At 48.6% G+C, this 20,110-nt stretch overlaps 1 long non-coding RNA gene across 2 annotated transcripts; it reads left to right on the top strand.

Annotated features, from left to right (window-relative positions):
* Window positions 1-35: 35 nt before the first annotated feature.
* On the top strand, window positions 36-19,692 carry LOC309862337. 2 transcript variants are annotated; one of them, XR_014310471.1, is made up of 4 exons: window positions 36-218; window positions 848-996; window positions 3,665-3,780; window positions 17,173-19,692. It is a non-coding gene; the product is annotated as an uncharacterized lncRNA (long non-coding RNA). The 2 variants fall into 2 exon arrangements; XR_014310470.1 differs by lacking the exon at window positions 848-996.
* The last annotated feature ends 418 nt before the right edge of the window (window positions 19,693-20,110 follow it).

Below are 20,110 nucleotides of genomic sequence, written 5' to 3'. Positions count from 1 at the left end.
TATAGGTAGCGTTTTGGCGGTGGAAACTACAACTCCCGGAAGGCTCCGGCGCCAGTTTGTGGGGCAGTGTGGGAATTGTAGGCTCAGGCGCTCACGATTGCTAGAACCTGCGCAGGCGTTCCTGGATCAGTCACTTGCTCGCTTGGAATCAGCATGTCTCAGCCAGTGTCCGATTATGAGAACCATCTGTGGGACTGAGTAAAAGTGCAGAGTAACAGGTTTGTCCCTGAGATGTTCGGATTCAGTATTTCTCCGTTGGGGCCAAGGAGTCTGCTTTACACGTGCACACCCACGCCCTCCTTGAACAATAGGAGCCCGGGAAATTTGGGCAACAGTGGACCAATCAAATTTATTTTATGTCAAAATGTGTAGGTACTTTTTCCTCCTTAAAATTTAATAGCAGTGAATATTTTTTTAATTGGAAAATAGGGGCGCCTGGGTGGCTCAGTAGGTTAAACCTCTGCCTTCAGCTCAGGTCATGATCTAGGGGTTCTGGAATCGAGACCTGCATAGGCTCTCTGCTTGGCGGGGAGCCTGCTTCCCCCTCTCTCTTGGCCTGCCTCTCTGCCTACTTGTGATCTCTCTGTCTGTCAAATAAACAAATAAAATCTTTTTTTTAAAAAATTGGAGAATAACAGAACATTGTGACGAAGAAGATAAAAGTTTCCCTCAATTTCTTAACGTGTGTGGATTTGGTCCCAGATAATAGACACTGTCAATAATAATGATGATAATAATAAGAAACTAATATCGAGTAATTGGAATGTACCAGGCATGATGCTAAGCCCTTTATACCCAGTGCTTGACAGGAAACTAAAAAGCAGATACTGTTATTGCTGTTTTACAGATGCAAAAATGGAGACAGAGTTTGTTGCTCTGGTCACATAGCTAGAGGCTGAAGAGGAGGCTTTGAACTCAGGTTTTCTGAATACAAATCTTGCAGCTTTTAACCCAAGCTATGCTACCTCCTGAGATCTAGAGGGCATCACACACTAGGTAAGGCTTTTTATCCTGATTTGGTTTTAGCCTTGGTTCACCACGGGAACCCCATGGAGGTCACCACTCTCCTCTCTTCCTTTCAGCCTTTTGCCTATTATTGGCTCAACTCCTGCTTACCTGGAGCAATTAGGTCAGCTTTTGTTATTTCCTCATCTTTTATAAATAGTGCAGGGGATGTAAATAATAAATCCTGCAACACCATCGGTTACTGGGCAGAGGCAGAATGGACAGGTCTGGGATGCTCTCCTCGTTAACATTTCCTACTCAAGAGAGTTAAAATTAATCTTCAAACTAAATATTCAGGTGTTAGTTATTTTTTAAAAAATTTTATTTATTTATTTGATAGAGATCACAAGTAGGCAGAGAGGCAGGCAGGGAGTGGGGGGAGGAAGCAGGCACCCTGCCCAGCAGAGAGCCTGATGCAGGGCTTGATCCCAGGACCCTGAGACCATGACCTGAGCTGAAGGCAGAGGCTTAACCCACTGAACCACCCAGGTGCCTCCAGGTGTTAGTTTATACTCATCCTTTAACATCCATCTCAGTCTTTCTCAATTAATGACAAATGTTACTGTTAATGACATTCTCTTAATACCTCACCATCCTTGAATTGACCCAATGCCTATTCTGACTGACTTCACACTTAACCAGCTTTTGCCCCAGGAGAAGCCCAATTCAGGCTGCTTGTGCCCCAGGTTTGTTCTCTTCCAAGCTCTCTGATCACTTTTCCCAGCCTTTTCTCCATTTTGGCACTGTACGCCTTACTTTCTTTCCTCTTCTGACCCTCAGAACCTATCTGCCTTTGGTCTCACAGATGTAGACTTTCAGAGCAGACTCTCTTGTAGCGGTTATTATAATCAAAAGTAAATAATTAATAGACTCATTAGCCACTTGTTGCCCCTACTAGAGTGTAAGCTTTAGAGCTGGGACCACGCCTTGTTGTTCATTACTGTCCCCCGCCTGAAGCACAAAACCTAGTTCAAAGTGAATGTGTAAGTTCCTGTCTGTTTCTGGTATGTTTAGGATAAGGTCAGAGTGCGTGTCTGTGTGGAGGGTGGGTATCCCCTAAGCCACAACCTCCAGAAAAGTGAGAGTCATTATAGCAGGAAATACTGGATTAGTTTATTTCTCATGGGAAAGTGATCCTGGAGATTGGCAATGGGTGGTTCACTGTTTTGCAGTCTTGGTGTGGGGACCCTTGTGTGTCCCAGGTGGCGGAATTCTGAACTGTGAGAAGATGTGCACCATATATCTGTGACGTTGCCTCTGGAATTGATATAAATGGTGTGGGTGGGGGTTTGTGCAGTCAAGGTGATCAAGCCTAAGGGAGGCTTATTATTCATCCAGACTTCTAAATAGGAAGCCACCACTTAAATCAAGATGCTCTCATCTCCAGTCAAGGAGTGTGTAATACACAGTGCACTAGGGGGCACCATTGCTCTGTTGATAATCCAGGACCTTTAGCAAAATCTACGGAGATGATTGCTTTAACTTTGGCCCAGGAAGTCTCATTTTCAGGTATTCTTCGGGTGAAAATAATTGTTGAGTCTCAGTTTTAAAATTGGTCTCTAACAAGTTTCCCAATCCCAGTGACTTGGACATACTAGGTTCTGGACTATTTTTTATATCAAAGATTACATAGAAGAATGGAAGCCCCATTAAGCCCAAGTCCAAGTCTCAAAGGAGAAAGGGCAGGAGCTGGAAAGAGTTGAGATCTATAGGTTGCCAAGGGAGATATGTAAAAAGCAGCCAAGTGCATGCAGGGCTTTTTGCATCAGGTGGTACAGGATTGGAATTCCAGCTGTCACTTTGGGACAGTGTGGCTTTGGGAAAGCTGAATCACATCTCCAAGCTTCTACTCCTCAGGACCTTGGAGAGGATTAAGCGCCATTTTGGCAATCCACTTAGTGTAATTCCTGGTCCTCAGCAAATGTTTAATAACATTTCAGTTGCAGATCTACCCCTGGGTTGGGGCATTATTTAATTTAACTCTGTCTCCCCACTGACCTCTAAATTCCCTGAAGGTATTGTCTGTTTCACCTAGAAGAGTGCCTGGTATATATAGGCTCTTGGAAAATGTATGATGGAGGAAAAAAAAAAAAAAGAATGAATGAGAAATTTGCTTTTCTAAGTATAGGAAAGGCTGTTTAAGATTTTTGATACTGCCTTCAAGCAAGTGTCAGAATATAGCCAATATTCAGAGGGGTCAGCTACAGTCCAGTAAGCTCTCCGCATTATGTGTCTAAATGGTCCGTGATTTATGACCACATGGACTAGGAGACTGGGCCAGGAAGCAAACCCCAAGGTTAGAAGTCAATCTATGGGTTGCCTTGGTAACCTTCCAACCATGTAATCCAAGATCCTGGTCCCTAAGCAAGAGCATTGCAGAGCCCTAAGAACTGAATCCAAGGCTGCATTTAGACACCATAGCCACTTGGGGTAGACACATGGTTGATTCTTATTCGTGTTCACGGTGCAGCCCTTTTTCTTCTCGCTTCCGTGTCGCTGTCCAGAGAGCTCTGCCAGTTCTTAGTCTGGACAGCTGTTCGTTTCCTAATTAACTGTATCCAGAGTTTCTCAAGATTGCCTGTCTGTAGCGTGTTGGCTCCATCTATACCATGTGATCTCTGCTGCTTCATTTTGTTTGTTTCTTTCTAATATTTTCCAGCATATCTAATGACAAAATGGATCCAAATATACACTGAAAACCAGGGCTTTAATAAGCAGGAGTCCATAGCACCGATCAGTACGATCACCGTCTTTCCTACTGGACATGCATCTCAGGTAACATTTCAGGCTCCGGTGTTTTTAACACATTGTCATTTTGAATGATTTTTACTAAAGGATTTCTGGTGAAAGAGGCAACCTCAGATCATATTGAGAAAGGAGTGGGAAGTTTGGAATCTGGGCTGGGTTTGGACATAGCACTTCTGCTTATTGACTGTGTTCCTTGGGGTTATCCATGAACCCTTTGGAGCCTCGGTTTGCTCATCTGTAAAATGGAGATGATATTAATACCTACCTTCTGTTGTCCTGAAAATCAGCCATCATATCTATGCAGAACCTGGTGCATAGTAGACCCTTAATAGCTAACGATATGGTCTTGGTACAACACCCTGTTGTACTCAGTTATAGTCTATGAGTGGGGCAGAGATCTTGATTAATAGGTATCCAGAATTAATGTTACTTTAGGAGTTTTAATCTTGTGATGACCTAGGAAACCACTCAGCTGACCTCTAAACTGGTGAGCTCAGTAAAGCCAAGCTCATAGTCAAGCCCTCCATGCTATTGCTCCTAGGGTCTGGACCCGTAGTCTGTCTTTGTCGTCATACTTCTCACACCATCTCTCATTCTCCTGTGATGCTCCCGATCTACTACATATTTATTTCTAGTTGCTAATCCAATATCCATTCTACTTCTTTACTAACAGAACCTAGTTTTGTTTGAAGCTGCAGCAAGCCCTGTTAAAACATCCTTCCCTAGGTTCTCCTATTGCTCTGGTCACCTATGGGGGGTGACCATAGGTCCTGCTTCTGGTCAGAGAGGTATCTGCGGAGGCTCCTGGGAAAGCCTGGCCTTGCTGATAGAAGCAACCCCCCTTCCTCCTCTAGCATGAGGGCACATGAAACAAGACCCTAAGGGTCAGCTGGGGCCATGTAACTTGTTCTAGTCAGTGACTTGTGAGCAGAAGTGACTTGTGATACTTCTGGGCCAGAACATTTAAATACCAACATGAGACCCTCCAAGAATTCTCTTTCCATCTGCTCGTGATAACTGGCATGGTTTCAGATAGCGACTGAACTGTCATCCTGGGCCCCAAGTGAGGAGACATGGAGCAGAGGCCCCACTGGCTACTAGTAGACCCGTAGCAGGAGTGAGAAACTGGTTGGAAGCCACTGAGCCTTTGGAATTGTTTGTTAGTGCAGCAGACCCTAGTCCATTCTGACAGACACAATCGTGACCCCATTCCTCCACTAAGTCCATCATCTGTGAAGTAACTGAATGCTAAGAACTCTCGAGTGAGTGACTGACTGAATGCCAGGCCCCATCCCTTCAGCTCCTGTCTAGAAATGATTGTACATCAACCTCATTTACGATGTAGGTGCCCCCTCTGAGACAACTTCTGTCAGTCCTTCTTCAATTTTGATAGCCATCCAAATTGCCTTATTAAAAACAAGAGTCACTCGGCCATCCCTCCCAAACCTACAGAAGCAGTCCCTAGAGGTGGGTCAAGGCCATCTGCATTTTTAAACAAGTTTCCTGGAAGGTTTTGACAATGGGCCAGGGTTGGGGACTCTGGTCTCTTTGGGTGGAAATTTCCAGTGCCGTCAATAGGCCAGAGATGGTGATTATCTTCAGCCTGTGGGATTTTAGCTTCTTCCAGTCATTCTGTCCCCAGCTCTGCCTCCCAACCCCCACCCTCATTCCCAGGCGGCCACTTTGACCTAAAAGCAATTACCTTTGGGAAGGGTTCCCTTGAATATGTCAGTGATATCTCCTCTCTGACCCTCATATCTCTAGTCTGTCAAAAGAAGGGAGTTGGACCAGGGTGGCCAGAAGAGCCTTCTTTGAGAGGTGTCAGTGCTTAACAATCTTTCACACACACATCACTCAGGTTCCTCCCATGTCACATGACAGTAGTGACAGAACAGTGCAGGGATTGTGCTGCTTCTAAGATAATACAGGCTTAGCACATATGTGATGTGTATAAATTCATAAGTGTGCCCCATGCTCTGAGGTGTAACCATCAGATAAAGTTAAAAGCTGTGTCGCAGTTGTCTTCTTCATCCCTTTGGTGTTTCTCTGTGACTGTATATTTAGCCTTATTTGGAGATAATATGTAAATTGGAGGATTGAATGGCAAGGCCCCGGAGAGTGGCTCCCCTGACATCCCCCAGCCCCATACCACACCATGATGGGTCCAGGGGAGGCAGAAAAAGGCCTGGTGTTGGGTTTTTGGGGCCCGCTTTCTTTTTTTTAAAGATTTTATTTATTTATTTGACAGAGAGAAATCACAAGTAGATGGAGAGGCAGGCAGAGAGAGAGAGAGAGAGGGAAGCAGGCTCCCTGCCGAGCAGAGAGCCCATGCGGGACTCGATCCCAGGACCCTGAGATCACGACCCGAGCCGAAGGCAGCGGCTTAACCCACTGAGCCACCCAGGTGCCCCGACCGGGGTCGGGGGGGTCTCCACAAGGAAGGGAAGGGGGAGGCAGAGGGTCCCTTCCATTTTTGAGAGCAGAGCCAGCTTTAGGCTGTGCTGGATCTTCATGGAAACACAGCTGAAATTCCAAAAATTTATGATGGGCGGAGAGACAGAACCGCAGGGTGCTCTGGCCAGAGGAAGGGAAGTCATATTTATTGAGTGCCTACTCTCTATTGGCCCTGAAGGGAGCTCCAAACCCCTGCGGCCTGTAGTTGGGCCAACCACTCTGCGAGGCAGACAGACGTTCTTCTCGTTTTACAGATGAGGACACTAAGATATAGAGAGGGGAAGTCGCAATCAAAGCTCAGACTAGGTCTGCCTGATTCTAAAGCCTGGATTTCACCTATAAAGTTGTAGGAGGACTGTGACCTCTGGAGACAGGCTGGAGATGGAATTCTGGCCTGCCACATTGCAGCTATGAATTATGGGTCGTCTTTCTTGTTGGAGCTCAGGTTCCTCCCATGTCATATGACAGTAGTGACAGAACCTACCTCATAAGGATGTTGTGAGAATTATGTGAGACAGTGCCTGTCAGGTGCTAAGTTCTAGATATGAGCTACCTGTGATTGTTCTAGAGAGAAGACCAGTGGCAGTTTGTTGGACAGGGAAGGGCCCTTGCAGGGGTGAGGAGGTATGTGCATGTAGATTTTATTGTTCCTGAGCTCAGGAAGCTTTCTCAGGGCACAGAGAGCAGTCGCTTAATGTGGCCCTTGGGTGGTTGAGTTGCCCTGCCCTATGACAACCTGCTGTATTCACCCCTCCTTCTGTCTCTACAAGCTGTCCCCTATTCCCCACCCCCTTGCCCTGGTGGCTGCTTTGCTGGGCATTCCAGACTATACTGGGACATTCATATCTTTCTGGGCTCAGGGACAGGGGCACGTGGGGGAGCTCCTGGGAGCTCCCATACCATGTGTGTCTTTACCCTCTCCTGAGACAAAGTAGGCAAGAAGGCTCTAGAAGGTGTCCATGGTCTTACAGAGGAAATGAGTGCTGGGCCATCCCCCTAATTTCCTTGCATTGCCTTCTCTGGCCAATCCTATGAGGTAGCCATGGGTTTGGGGCCCAGGTCAGTGGGATGGGCTGAGTGTCTTTAACAGGTTACTTAATTTCCCTAATAGGCCTCACATTCCCCACCTGCAAAACAGAGAGGATCCAAATCATCCCTACTTGCTATAATTTTTTGAATTAATAAAATATGGCATATAAAGCACCAGGATAGAAATCAGTGCAGTGCTCAGTTTGCCATCATTCTTATTACCCATGGTTCTCCTGGAAGTATGTATGCTTGATAGTGGAGCTAAACCACTTATTTGTTCGCCTGGAAACAATGATATCTGCATTCTGTTCTAGGTCCTGATGGGTAGAGGGAAGAGAGGGGAGATACCCACATGAACTATGGCCTTGGTCCTCGTCCTGGAGGAGTTCAAAAACTGGAGGAAGATCATTAGTAGAGTGCCTGGGGAGGGAGGGAGGTGAGAGGGCGCAGGTAATGGCTCCAGGCCGCCTTGGGGATATGACAAAGGAGACACTATTCGAGAAGGGTCCTAGTGAGTGAGAGCAGTGAGCTTTTGCCATTCCGTGTAGAAGGAGCTCCTTTGAAGATCCCCAGCTTATAAGTCTTGGTGGGAAATGTAGAGCGCAGGGACTTGACTTCTTAGCTTCCTAAACATGTGGCCTTGCCTCCAGTCATCTGTGGCCAGCCAGCCAGGTGGTCTGACACAGCGGGGAGCATGTGAGGAAGCGGGGTCGGGGGGCGGGGGGATGTGCCGTCCCTGTCAGAGGGAGCCATGGTGGCAGTCCCGCATGGGTCTGATACCTGCTGTCTTGTCTCTCCTAGCATCCGGGCTGTGGTGTTGCCAGGCAACAATCCGTAGTGTGACTTCGAGTGTGGCTCCTGTCCACCCTCAACCCTGGCTCTCTGGCCCTCCCAGAGATTCCGGGAGCCATGTGTCATTTACTTTGTATGTTCACTGCGTAAATCAACCAAAACTCCTTTGTGTTGTGATTAAGAACATTTCCTGGATAAGTAGGCAGAGAGAAGGGAGAGGCTCCGAGTCCCAGGCAGAAGGTACAGCTTGGGCAAAGGCTCAGAAGCTTGAAGAACACCAATGTATTCTGAAAAGAGTTGCAAGCCCGTGAGCTCTGTGGGGCTAAAGAACATTGTATTCCACATGGGGCCTGGGGTTGGGGGACCAGCAAGAGGTGAGGTTGATGAAGTAGGCTAGAGCCCTGAATGCTACCATTACAGAGGGTGAATTTGACCTTGGAGTAGGGCACTGTGTGTTTTTAATAGGGCAGGACCGACATCAGGTATGCAGTTTTCTCTAGGACAGCACACAGCATGGTAGGACTGGGTGAAGCTAGAGGCAGGGAGACCAGTGAGGAGCCTGTAGGAGTCTTCTCATGGGGCAGGTGTTGGCTGGGGCTACTGCCCCTTGGGAGCTGTCCAAGACCGCTACCCTGCTGCCTCCACCCTGGCCATCCTGGGCCCTGCCTGACCCGTTGCATGATTTCTGCAGAATCTCCATGGTCACCTCTGCTTTGGAGTTCCTTCCTCTACCACATTCATCGTAGCTCCTGGATTTTTTTATGAAACTCAGCGTCTTGATTCTTTGATGCTGACCGAAATTCCAGAGGTGTCAGAGGAAGTATTGACATTTCAGCAACGTTGAAAACAAACTGCAAATTGTCCTTTCAACCTTCTTGTTCTCAGAGGACTTTCCATGTCCTGAGGGATTCGTGGTCAGCTTTTTCTCCTCATGAGTGCGCTAGCCTCTGGCCAACTTATTATTTCCTGGCTCCTCTCCCTCTGCCCTGTCGCCTCTTCATTCCCACCCTCATGATTTGCCAACAGAATGCCAACTTTTTGTGATGGGATCCTCTGCAAGTCAGTTCTTCAGCTCCTTTTTGCAAACAGCCCTAGGCTGACTTTTGCATCTCCGAGCCGATCAAGAAGGTCATCCAAACAGGAAGGTGATCCTTTTAACAAGCTCCACGCTCCCTTGAAGACAAGAGTGGTTAACATGACTTTCCTGCTTTATGCTACAGCTGTTCACGGTTGTGTTTTGCTGCTAATAACTGTTAACCACAAAATAGCAGTAGCTTGTGCAAGAGCTTGTCTTATGTAAAAGTCTGGAGGAAGGCAGTGCTGGGCAGATACAGTGGCTCCATGACCACCCTAAGCTCCACCATCTTGGAAGTGCTGCCTTGTGATCCAAGATGGCTGCCCTAGTCTCCTGACCTTCATCTTGGAGCTTTCTGGTAGAGTCTCTAGTTAAAAATTAGGGTTCATATTATTAAGGAAGGAGTGGCACATGTATACAGGGAGGAAACTAGTGGTCTGTGCTGTATCTATGTACCTCCCACTTCTCTCAGAAGCTACAACTGTATTCCCTGTGCTGGGTGACTGGAGCTTTAGTGTTTAGTCTGTTCTCAGAGTAATTGTTCTCACTCCTTTTAGAAGTGTCAACATTACAGTTCTAGGAAGGGCTGTGGAGCTCGTCGGACCCAGGTGTGTGAGGCCCTTAAGAGAGGCAGGCCAACCCTCGCTCTTGGCACCTGGCTTCTCTGCCTTTTTCTGGGGCTCTGCTTGCCTTCATCTCTCTGTGGCTGAAATGGATTAGGTCCCAGCGGCCTGTAGATGTCCTGGCTCCTGCTGCCTGTCAGCCAGTTGTACGCAAAGTGTTTATTTCCAGAAAGAAAGTAGAGCTACGGAGAGGTGCCCATCTCTCTGGGGAGATGGCTCAGTGGTCAGGAGCCTGAGAGGGAGAATGAGGCTGCCTCAGCTCCAGGAGCTGCTCTTGGCTTCCTGCTCCAATTCCTCCCAGGGCGTCTGGTGCTTCATTGTCAGCTGAGCTCTGGACGTTTGGTGCTGCCTCTTGCGCTTTGAGGGGACTGCCTTCTGTGACCGCACCCCAAAGTGGGGATTCCTTGTGCCTCTGGGGATACTAGGGGAATACACAGATCTTCATAGCTCTACCTAGAATGAAGCTCTGGTCTGTTGTAGTGTCGTTTCTTCTGCTCTTTCCCTCGATGGGCTGTGGTTGGCAGGCTTCAGGTGGTGGACTGTGGGTGGGCATCACTCATGCTATTTTCAAGATATTCCCAGCTGTCTGCCTCCTACATTCAAGGCAGGGTTGCACCTGCTGGCCCCAAGGCGGGGCCATGTGAGTAGTCCAACCAATGACCCATGAGTAGAAGTCACACGTGCCCCTTCTGGGCTTGGGCCTTTAAAAATTGCTGCTTTGGGGGCGCCTGGGTGGCTCCGTCGTGAAGTGTCTGCCTTCAGCTCAGGTCATAATCCCAGCATCCCGGGATCAAGCCCCATATCCGGCTCCTTGCTCAGTGGGAAGCCTGCTTCTCCCTCTGCCTGCTGCCTCCTGGTCCTCTGCTTGTGTTCCCTCTCTTGTTATCTCTGTCATAAATAAATAAAATCTTAAAAAAAAAATTGCTGCTTTGACTCTCCCTTTCTGTCGGGGTGACAGTGGACAGTATTTGAAATGGTGGGTGCTCTGTCCGCCTGAGATCTAGGTCAAGAGTGACCTGGAGCCGAGCTCCCAGCTGGCCCTTGGTTCATAGACACAGTGAAGGAGAAAGAAACGTTTAATGTTTGAAGCCACTCAGATTTAGGATTTTTATGTGATCACAACATTATGCAGCCTACCTGACCATTTGTGGTTGCCAGGCGTCCCAGTGCCCTTCCTGTTTGGGTCTTTGCCCTCTGAGCAAAGTGTACAGGTGAAAATGCCAGATCCACACCCACTTTCCCAGCCTCCCTTGCAGCTCAAGGGCCAAGGCCAGCCCAGACGGGGGGGGGGGGGGGAGGCGGTGGCCAGAGGCTGGGTGTTCTTAGCAGCTGCTGCGGAGACAGTGCTGGGCTGGTTCTGTAGCAAGGGTTTGGGTTATGCTTCTGGCTGTGTGACCTCCCTTTTTCCTTGCCTGCTTCCTAAGCCTCATTTTCTAGCTTTCCCATATGTTCTGTGAGCTGCCCAGTATCTTTCTGTAAATTCCCTTTCAGTTTAAATCACCCAGCATCATGCTGCTGGAGACTAGGAGCCTTGGACCAAAACGGGCATTTAGGGGCAGTTGTGAGGCTGCAGGGAGGCAGAGGGGAGGCACAGGTGGGATGTGACTAGCTTCTCTTCCCCTGAATGAGTTGCTTCCCCAAGAGCAAACCTTCTCTATCTTAGCCCAAAGCAAGCCAGAGGGGACTGGGCTCAGGGGTTCTGCTCAGACTTGGACCACCTTTAGGCACGTGAATCATACATTCTTTATCAGTAATACACAGCAAATAATACACCCTCACTTAGCGGGTAGTTCCGAGGAATGTATTTGAAAGGGAATGCATTTGGGAGCATTCTGGGAACCACAAATCGAACCCCCAGTGTGAGTTTACCCTTTATCCTTGGAAGCGTGACCTCGCTGAGCAGATCCAGCCAGGGACGCTGGGGTGGCAGGACTGTAGAATGGAGGCCGCCCTTCCTGATGCGCTTCTGTCACTCACCTCCTGCGTAGTCGCAGCTCCGTCTCGGTTCCAACCCATCTGAGATTCTGCCCAAGAGACCAGAGACTTCACGTTTAAGGCAATGAAAGGATTCCTGATGAGCTCGGAAAAAGCCGAGAAGCTTAAAGGTGGGAAAAGATACTGGGGATTCTTTTCTTCAGTCCTCTCAATTTCCAGAGCTCAGAGAAGGAGATCTCCCGACGCACAGCCACACAGCAGCTCTCGCTGAGCTGGGGGTCGGGAGGCACATTTTTTCCACTCTGACAGTGAGTCTTAACCCGGAGGCATACTTGTGGTGTCATCCAAATTGGCAAAAATGATCTGGAAAGACAGCAACTCTCCTTCAAATCTACAAGCCCCATTTCATAGCAACCTGTGATCACCTGATCCCTTACCCCTGCCCCCCACCACCGCGAGAGAAGGATCCTCAGAGTACACTTCTTTTCGCTTTCTCAGCCATCTGAAACACTTTATTGCAGAAGGGTGAAAAATTGCTGAATTGATCTTTTTAAATTAACATGGGATCCAAATGAAAGAAATTTGGAAGAAGAGAACTTTCTCATCCGAGTTGCTGCCAGCACCCAACCCCACCACCCACCCCACCCCCCCAGCTGAAGTGTCCCTTGTTCTTGCCTTCTCTGCCCCAGATTCATGGGCTGCTCTCTGAATCGTTGGCAATTTTCTCTGCACTGTCCTGACAACCTCCGGCCATGAAATTAAAAAGCTAGTTACCGAATCTTGCTCCTAACGTCTTTGTCCTTGCCAGTGATTCGACAGAGAAATCTGGAAGAGGGAGCCTCCGCTATGCCTGCAGTGGGCTGAAATGCCACCGGAATGACAATGGGCTTCACCAGGGGAGGGGGAGAGAATGCGCAATTTGCCAGGAATGAATGCATGAAAGAAAGAGAGAGAGGAAGAACGGAACTTTGGGCTTCAAATTGAAAAATTCCAGTGTCTCTGCAGAGCTCTCGGTGCCTCTGCTCCAGGACCTGCTACAAAATGCTGAGCAGGGCACATTTCCCCACACCAGTGCCCTCTGGTCCTCCGCCAGGGTCCAGAGCTCACGGCTGGAGAGCTGGGAAGTCAGAATTTGGGGAGGAAGTGGCTCCAAACTGGGGCAAGCCCTCCCTGGGAGGACAGCCCGCCTAGCCAGCTTGCCTGTGGCCGAGCACCCCCTAGCCTGCCACCCCCTAGCCTGAAATCTCTCCCCTGCTTGTAGACTCTAGGTGCTCACTCCACACACTGTCTACCACCAGCCTCCACTCCCAAGGAATTTTAAGAAATCTCAAAACTGGAAGAATTTTCATTACCTTTAATTAAGGAAAATCTTTCTAGAAGGAGACTGTGGTGTGGCTTGCTGCAGGTGGGTGGGGCTCAGTTCCTTGGCCTTGGCACCTGCGCTGAGCAAGGGCCTGGTGGATACTCGCTGGGTGAGGGAAGAGGCGCAGCTCTGTCAGAGATCAGCTCTCTTCCCTGCATTGTCCCCTCTGGGCATGGGCTCACAGATGGCCACGTGGCTATATAGGGAAGTGGGAAAGAGGCGTTTGAGCCCTGGGTTGCCAGGGAGAGCAAATGAGGTCCTTGGCTTTATAGCCAAAGTTCTTGAACAAGTTGCTTAATCTCCCCAAGTATGACTCCTTTTCTGTGAAACGGGAGTCACCATGGTGGCCACTCAGAGGGAAGCTGTGAATTAGTCAGTGTTGAATAAAAATAACGTAACCAGGACCTGGACCCAGAGCCCATCCTGACCCGGAAGTTCTTGAGAGCTTTGGCCTCACCACCCCAGGGAACTTGGGATTAGTGTCATTGCCGGACAGGTCTGGCATCGAATGGCCCCCCGGAAGCTGGGTTGGTCCTCACTTTTTAACTGAACAGAAGCATTCACTCAGTCACCCAGTCGCTATTCATTGATCTGAACCAGTGTCTATCGGGGGCCTTCCTGTGTACCACCCTGTGGGGTTTGGGCTAAGGGAGTAAGGGAAAGGTGGCATGGGCTTGGTTTTTGGAGCTTATAAGCGAGCAAGAAATAAACAAAATCAAGATCAAAATCCTTTGGGGTTCAGATCAGGAGGTGGTCAGGGAAGGCTTCTTTTGAGAGGTGTTGTTTGAACTGAGACCTAAGAAGAAGAAGAAGCTGCCTGTGCTCAGACCTGAGGAAAGAGAGTCCCATTGAGGGAGAGCAATCATATAAAGGTTCGGAAGGGAGAACGAGTCTGCCCAGCGGGTTAGCATGTCCACAGCTGATGGAGTAGTGGGACAGGGGCAGCGGCTGGGTTCATTGGAGAAGTCATTCCACAGGAAGCCCATCCAGAGGACTGGTGCTAGGCCTGGAGTCCAGAACGTGAGGTAGGGTTGGAATACTTTGACTGGTGGCTTTCCGCAGCCCCCTCTGTGTCCTGCACCTGCTGGGCCTGCTTTAGAGGACAGACTGTACAAAATGGAGAGGCGGCTCCACCAGTCTCCACATTGTTATGTATGGCCCAACTTCTTAAAAGTGCATGTCTCCTGCTGGCCTTGGGGTCATGCCTGCCACCAGGCTCTCCTGCCGCCCACCCAGTGTGGAGTGCGCGCTGGTGCTGGCTGCCAGTGATAGAGGCTGCTGAAGTCAGAGAGGCTTTTCCCAAGCTGCGTCCTGAATGGGACGGGAGTCAAGTAAGCTCCATGGTCAGCCTGTCCTCTGGGCCCCCAGCCTGTGCTCACCCTTATGACCAAGTCTCCTTTGCTCTGATCTGTGTCACATGAAGACCTGCATCCCCCCTGGAAGTCGGACCTGGGGTCCCCACACCGTGTTGCCATGACTAGTCAGCACGCAAAGGGCTGCCCACTTGGGGTCAGGCAGCCAAGGGACCTTGAATCATCTGTGAGGTTCATTATTATTAATAATACAGGCCAGAAAGAATAAATATGAAAACCATGTTGTAGAGAAAGTCTCTAATCTGGCCTGTTTGGAGATGAGCTGGTGAATCCTGAGGTTAATGAAAGCGGTTAAGTTTGACGGTCATGGACTGCGTTTGTAAACTCAGAGATGTGAACGGGTGAGACATTCGTGAAGCATCTCCCACGCCAAACACTACAGCGGGCACGGGAGGCCCCCAGGGTGTTAGCTGTCGACTGGGAACCCGCCCGCCTGCGTGCTTGGAGCGCCAGCCCAGTGCTGGGCCGGGCCACGTGAGAGACGGCTGGGCTGCAAATTCTGGTGTCTGTTCTGCGTCAAGATTTGGCTTTGTCACCAGATTTCTGTGGAGATGAACCTGACAGAGCCCCGAATGTAGTTCCTTCTGTGGTGGGTTAGGTTTTCATACTCGATGAAGTCAATTATACCTACATCTTGGTGAAGCAGGCACAGAAGGGGAGGTTTGTATCTCAGAAAAATCTCTTTTTAGATTAGGCAAAATAGAATTCATGCTTGAAAAAAGAGTGCTATTTCTGTCATCAATCTGATTTTGTACCCATTTCAGTTTTAAGCTCTATGTCCCATTCCAGTGCAAAACCCTCCTCCTCCCCCATCTCCTCCTCCTCTCCCTCCTCAGATCTTCCCCATCCTCCTCCTCCTCCTCAGCCTTCCCCTCCTCATTTCCTCTCCCTCCACCCTTCCCCCCTCCTTCCTCTCCTCAACTCTTCCCCCTCCCCCCCCATTATCTCCTCCCCTTTTCTCCATCCCCCCTTCTTCTTCTCCTTGTCTCTCCCTTCTCTCTCCTCCCCCTCAGCTTTCTCCCTTCCCCCCCACCTCCTCTTTCCTGTTCCTTTCTTCCTCCCTCCCCACTCCTCCTTTTATAAGTCAGTCCATATTTATTTGCCTTCGATTTGAGGTGTAGTCGCAATCAGGAGACTTACTGTTGGAAATCAGAAAACACAGGAGCAGCTGACCTCGTTTATAGGAGTTCCTTTGTTTTCTCTCTAAAATGGGAACAGTTCAACACCACATCTATTGACTTGGGCCTATGTTTGTTTTTGCCAGTCTTCTGGGTTCTCTGAAGAAGAAGAGAGGAATAAAGAGGACAGCATCCTCCCTTTTAGCAACTTCCTCTCTCAGCGGGAACCTCCTTTGTGACGGGAGCTTTCTGTCTGGACACAGACCACAGTATGACTGTCTGTATGCAATTCACAGCCGGAGAGGGCGGCTCAGGCCACAAATGCTACTAAACATCAGGGTCACTGTGGGCTGGAGGAAGGCTCCGCAGATAGGGTGGTGCTTTAGCTGAGCCTTGGAGTTTGGAATGATCTGGAATTTGGAATGATCTGGAATTGGAAGGGTGGTCACTCTTGATTGTAATCATTGGACAAACCCATCACTCCCCAGATTCCCCTTCCTGCACTGTGTAGACCTGCCTTCTTGTTTTCTTGCCCGTCTCCTTCTCATGGCAGCCCACTTGCCCTTATGTCTTTCTGGCACTGGACCTTTTCTCCCCACTTCCTCTCACTGGAAGTAACCAGTCCTCACTCATGCTCACTTACCAATGTTTCCCTCAGCACTCCCAGGAGACCCAGGTATCCTAGTGCTGTGGGAGCAATGTGGGTGACAGATCAGGCATGGACTTGGAGTTCACACTGACTTGAATCTGGATCCTTTTCTGCTCGAGACTTGGCGGACCCGGGCAAGCTGATCAACAGGTCGGGCCTCTGTATCATCGCCTGTCCCTGGGGGTGATGGTCCCTACTTCAGGGCTGCTTTCTGGATGAAATGGGATAATGCGTGGGTAAAAGGTCTAGTGCAAGTAGAGACACCCCCAAAATACTGGTTCTAGCCTCAGTTCATTTCAGCCAAGTCTGATGGCAAACAGAGCCCATGGGGGAGATGGAGGAGTCGGAGCACTCACACTGCGGAGTCCCATCACACTGGCCTTGGGCCTGATGCTAGGACAGCTGACTTATCCGGAGTCTTCCCAATTGCTGCGCCCTGCATGAAACTGACTCATGGATGAGAAGTGTCGCTTCCAGCAGCTGACGTGTAGAAGGCGTGAGCTTCACCGTCACAGCTGAGCCCAGGCCATAGAAACTGAACCCCCGGGGCTGCATCAGGCAGAACATTTATACCAGCCTCAGAAAGAGGATAAAATGCATTGGAAATGACGAATTGCCTCCGTGAAGTCTTCACGCGGAGTTGTTCTCCCTCTCTAGTCGAGGTCCCTGCGGGCGAGAAGCATTTGGAAGTAGGATGTGGGAAGCCCCAACGTGACTGATTTTCCCGAGTTGCCCTCTGGAGCTCGCACACAACATTCCGTCCTCAGAACTCACACAATGCCGAGAGCTCCTCACTTACCGAGAACAGAGTAACCAAACCCGGGGCAGCTAGCATCATGGGGTGCTTTGTTTGCTAACCTGACTGACAGACTCAGCGCGCTGACAACAGCCCGCCAGCCTGCTTCAGGCAGCACAGAGCCCGGAGCCGGGGAGCTCTCTTGGCCTGCCTGTTAGAGTGACAGCAGCAGAGATCAAAGTTTAATGCACTGATTATTTTTCTGTTTTCAGGGGCCAGACAGGATAGAATGGGCCGCCTCATCCAAGGAGCCTGCAGAAGGTGACTGGGTGGGAGCTGAAAAAGGAAGGAGACTTGTCTGAAACAAGGCCAACCTCACCGTGTTTCTCAGCAGGGCTCTGAGTGCCGGGGGGCCTTCCTGGGGACAGGGCTGTGGGGCCTGTTCCATTGTCTTCAGGCTTCTCTGGTCCATGCAGGTTTGGCAGGCAGGTGGCACTGAACAGAGGGACCCAGCTGAATCAGCCCTCAGGAATAGAACTGCTTGCAGGAAAACCAAAGAAATATCTGGACATCTTTTTGTGCTTCTAGACCTGCTCAGAATGCATGCTGCTAACAGAGCCTCTGCCCTCAACTGTTGGAAAGTGGGTCATGCAACTGATACCAGGCAGGAATATGCTCACTCCTCCACCCTTATCGATACGTCACAACAGTAATTCTTATGACAATAGCAACAACGAAAGCAGCTCACACAGATTGAGTGTTTACTGTATGCCAGGCGGTCTTCTGAGCACTTGACGTACATTAATGCAGGCAGTCCTTTTTTTAATCTTGATTTTCCTTATGAATTTGCTCCATGTTCTTGAGGAAGTTACCCACCTTCCCTAAACAAAGAGATATTTACATGTAATTCATAGGTTTTTTTTAGAGAGAATGACATATAAGGACATTATATGAAGTGTGAGGTATATGGTAGGTGCTCCGTGATGGTGACCAGTATGATTTTTATTAATCATATGAATGGTCCTGTTTATCTTCATCTTTATACCTATTTCCAAAGGTTGCACCTTCCTAGGACCTGTCCTTCTGAAATTGGGAATGTAGAGTTACACCTTCTTTTTCTGGACAAAACTCCTACTTAACCCTCAAGAGCCATTTCAAAAGTTCCCTACACTGTGAAACCTTCGCCAGTCTCTACAGTGCGAAACAGATTGCGCTCTTTGCCATCGCGTCATATGATAATCATGTCTGCTTATGGTCTATCTTGGACTGCTGGGAAGATTCTGGAGGTACAGTTAATATCTGCTGTGCTCCCCTAGCTTAGCAGCTCTCCGGGTGTGGCCTGCAGACTCCTGGGAGTCTGCAAAACTCTTTCCCGGGGTTCTTGAGGTCAGAACTGTGTTCACAAGTCTTTACCTTGTTCATTCTATTGACATTTGTAGCAGTGGTGGGTAAAGCTGCTGGTATTGGTTTCAGTTGAGGCTATGACATGAAAATGTACAAGGAATTGTTATACCCATCACTGTCATACGGTTGTGCTAAAACACATGCCAATTTCACTTAAGAATGTCCTTAATGAGGCAGTGAAGTGATTCACTTTATGATATCCCGACCCTTGCCTTTTCAATAATCTGTATAAATTAAAGTGGGAAGTACATCTAAGCACTTTGGCCACATAGGAAAGCACAGTGGTTGTAGGTAAGGTCGAGGAAAAGCATGTGTGTGATTGAATTGTGAGCTGAATTAGCCATGGCTTTTTCATGACACGTGCTCTTTACTTGAAAGGACAGCTGACACACAGGGTGGTCTTTCATATTTGGGCATTGGCAGATGTCCTCTCAAAAATGAATTATTGAGCCTGTCACTTTAAGGAAAGCAGTATTTGTTACCAATAGAAAGTTCAAGTTAGGTGAAAATCAGAAGTTTGGAAAACTTTTTCTGCCATTCTGCATTCAACATCTTCTCATTACATGTCCTACAAGAGAATTCCAGTGATACTAGTGAATTAGAATTTTTGATGCTGTATAGTGACATGTGTAAATTTTTGGAAATTCTGCATGAGTCTGTAAAGCTGTTGTTTTCTAATGAACATTCCAGATGTTACAAGGTTTCACATGGGTGAAAGACAGTTCCAAGTGCAAGATGGGCGCCTGGGCGGTGCTGTCAGTTGAGCATCCAGCTCTTGGTTTCGGCTCAGGTGCTGAACTCGGGGTCACAAGATCTGGCCCTGCGTCAGGCTCCACGCTCAGCACGGAGTCTGCTTTATACTCTCTCTCCCTCTCCATTGGTCCCCCTACCCCCAACGCATGTGGCCCCCCTGCCTCCGCTGAAATGAATAAATAAATCTTAAAAAAAAAGTGCAAGACTGATGGATTTTATGGTGGCAGAGAAGAAAAGTTCAGCAACACGGTTTCAGACTTTACATCACAGCAAACCTTAACCCAGACTTGTCAAGTGTGTCTGTAGTACCAAAGAATATCCAGTGTTATCTGAAAAGGCTATTCAGATACTGCTCCCTTTTCTAGCTATGTATGTGCATTTTAACTGGAACCAGAGCAAGCTATCAAACCAGCCTGAGTGTAGAAGCCGATCTGAGAATCCAGCCGTCTTCCATTGGGCTGGATGATGTTGAAGATATTTGAAGATACGTCCAACAATGTCGCCCCTCTCACTGAACTTTTTCAATCCGTAAACTGGAGTTTTTGTACAATCAAAAATATTTTTATTTCATAAAATATGTGACGTGTTAACATGTGATGGGTTTGTTGTTATTTTTAAATAAATAAACGACTGAATATTTGTGTAGTTCTTCAATTTTAATTTCTTATTTGGCAAATTAGTAGCAAAAGCACTTTGGGGTCATTCCTCAATAAATGTTGAGCATGTAGAGGCATCTGAAGACCAGAGAGGTTGAGAGCCACTGACTCATGGCCCAGCACATAGTAGGTGCTCACTAAATAGGTATGGTGTCCAGGCCCTTAGAGGTGATGACAGGCCAGGCTTCCTGGTCCTAATGTTTCTCTGCTGCTCTGTTCCTTGAAGGACAGTGACTGGACTGCCTGGCTCTTACTCCTGTGACTCGGAGCAGGATGGACGTGACCTTGGAGCTCCTTCAGACTGAGTTCCACTGCCTCGTTTATGCTAAATAGGGTTACTCCTGAGTCCTTCCGTCCACATCCCAAAAGCACCTCTGCAGACTACAAGTTCTAATTC

This window comes from Mustela nivalis (genome assembly GCF_964662115.1).
Source record: "Mustela nivalis genome assembly, chromosome: 3".
NCBI lineage: Eukaryota > Metazoa > Chordata > Mammalia > Carnivora > Mustelidae > Mustela > Mustela nivalis.
Note: the sequence above shows the minus strand (reverse complement) of the source record. Positions and strands in the feature narration are given on the sequence as shown.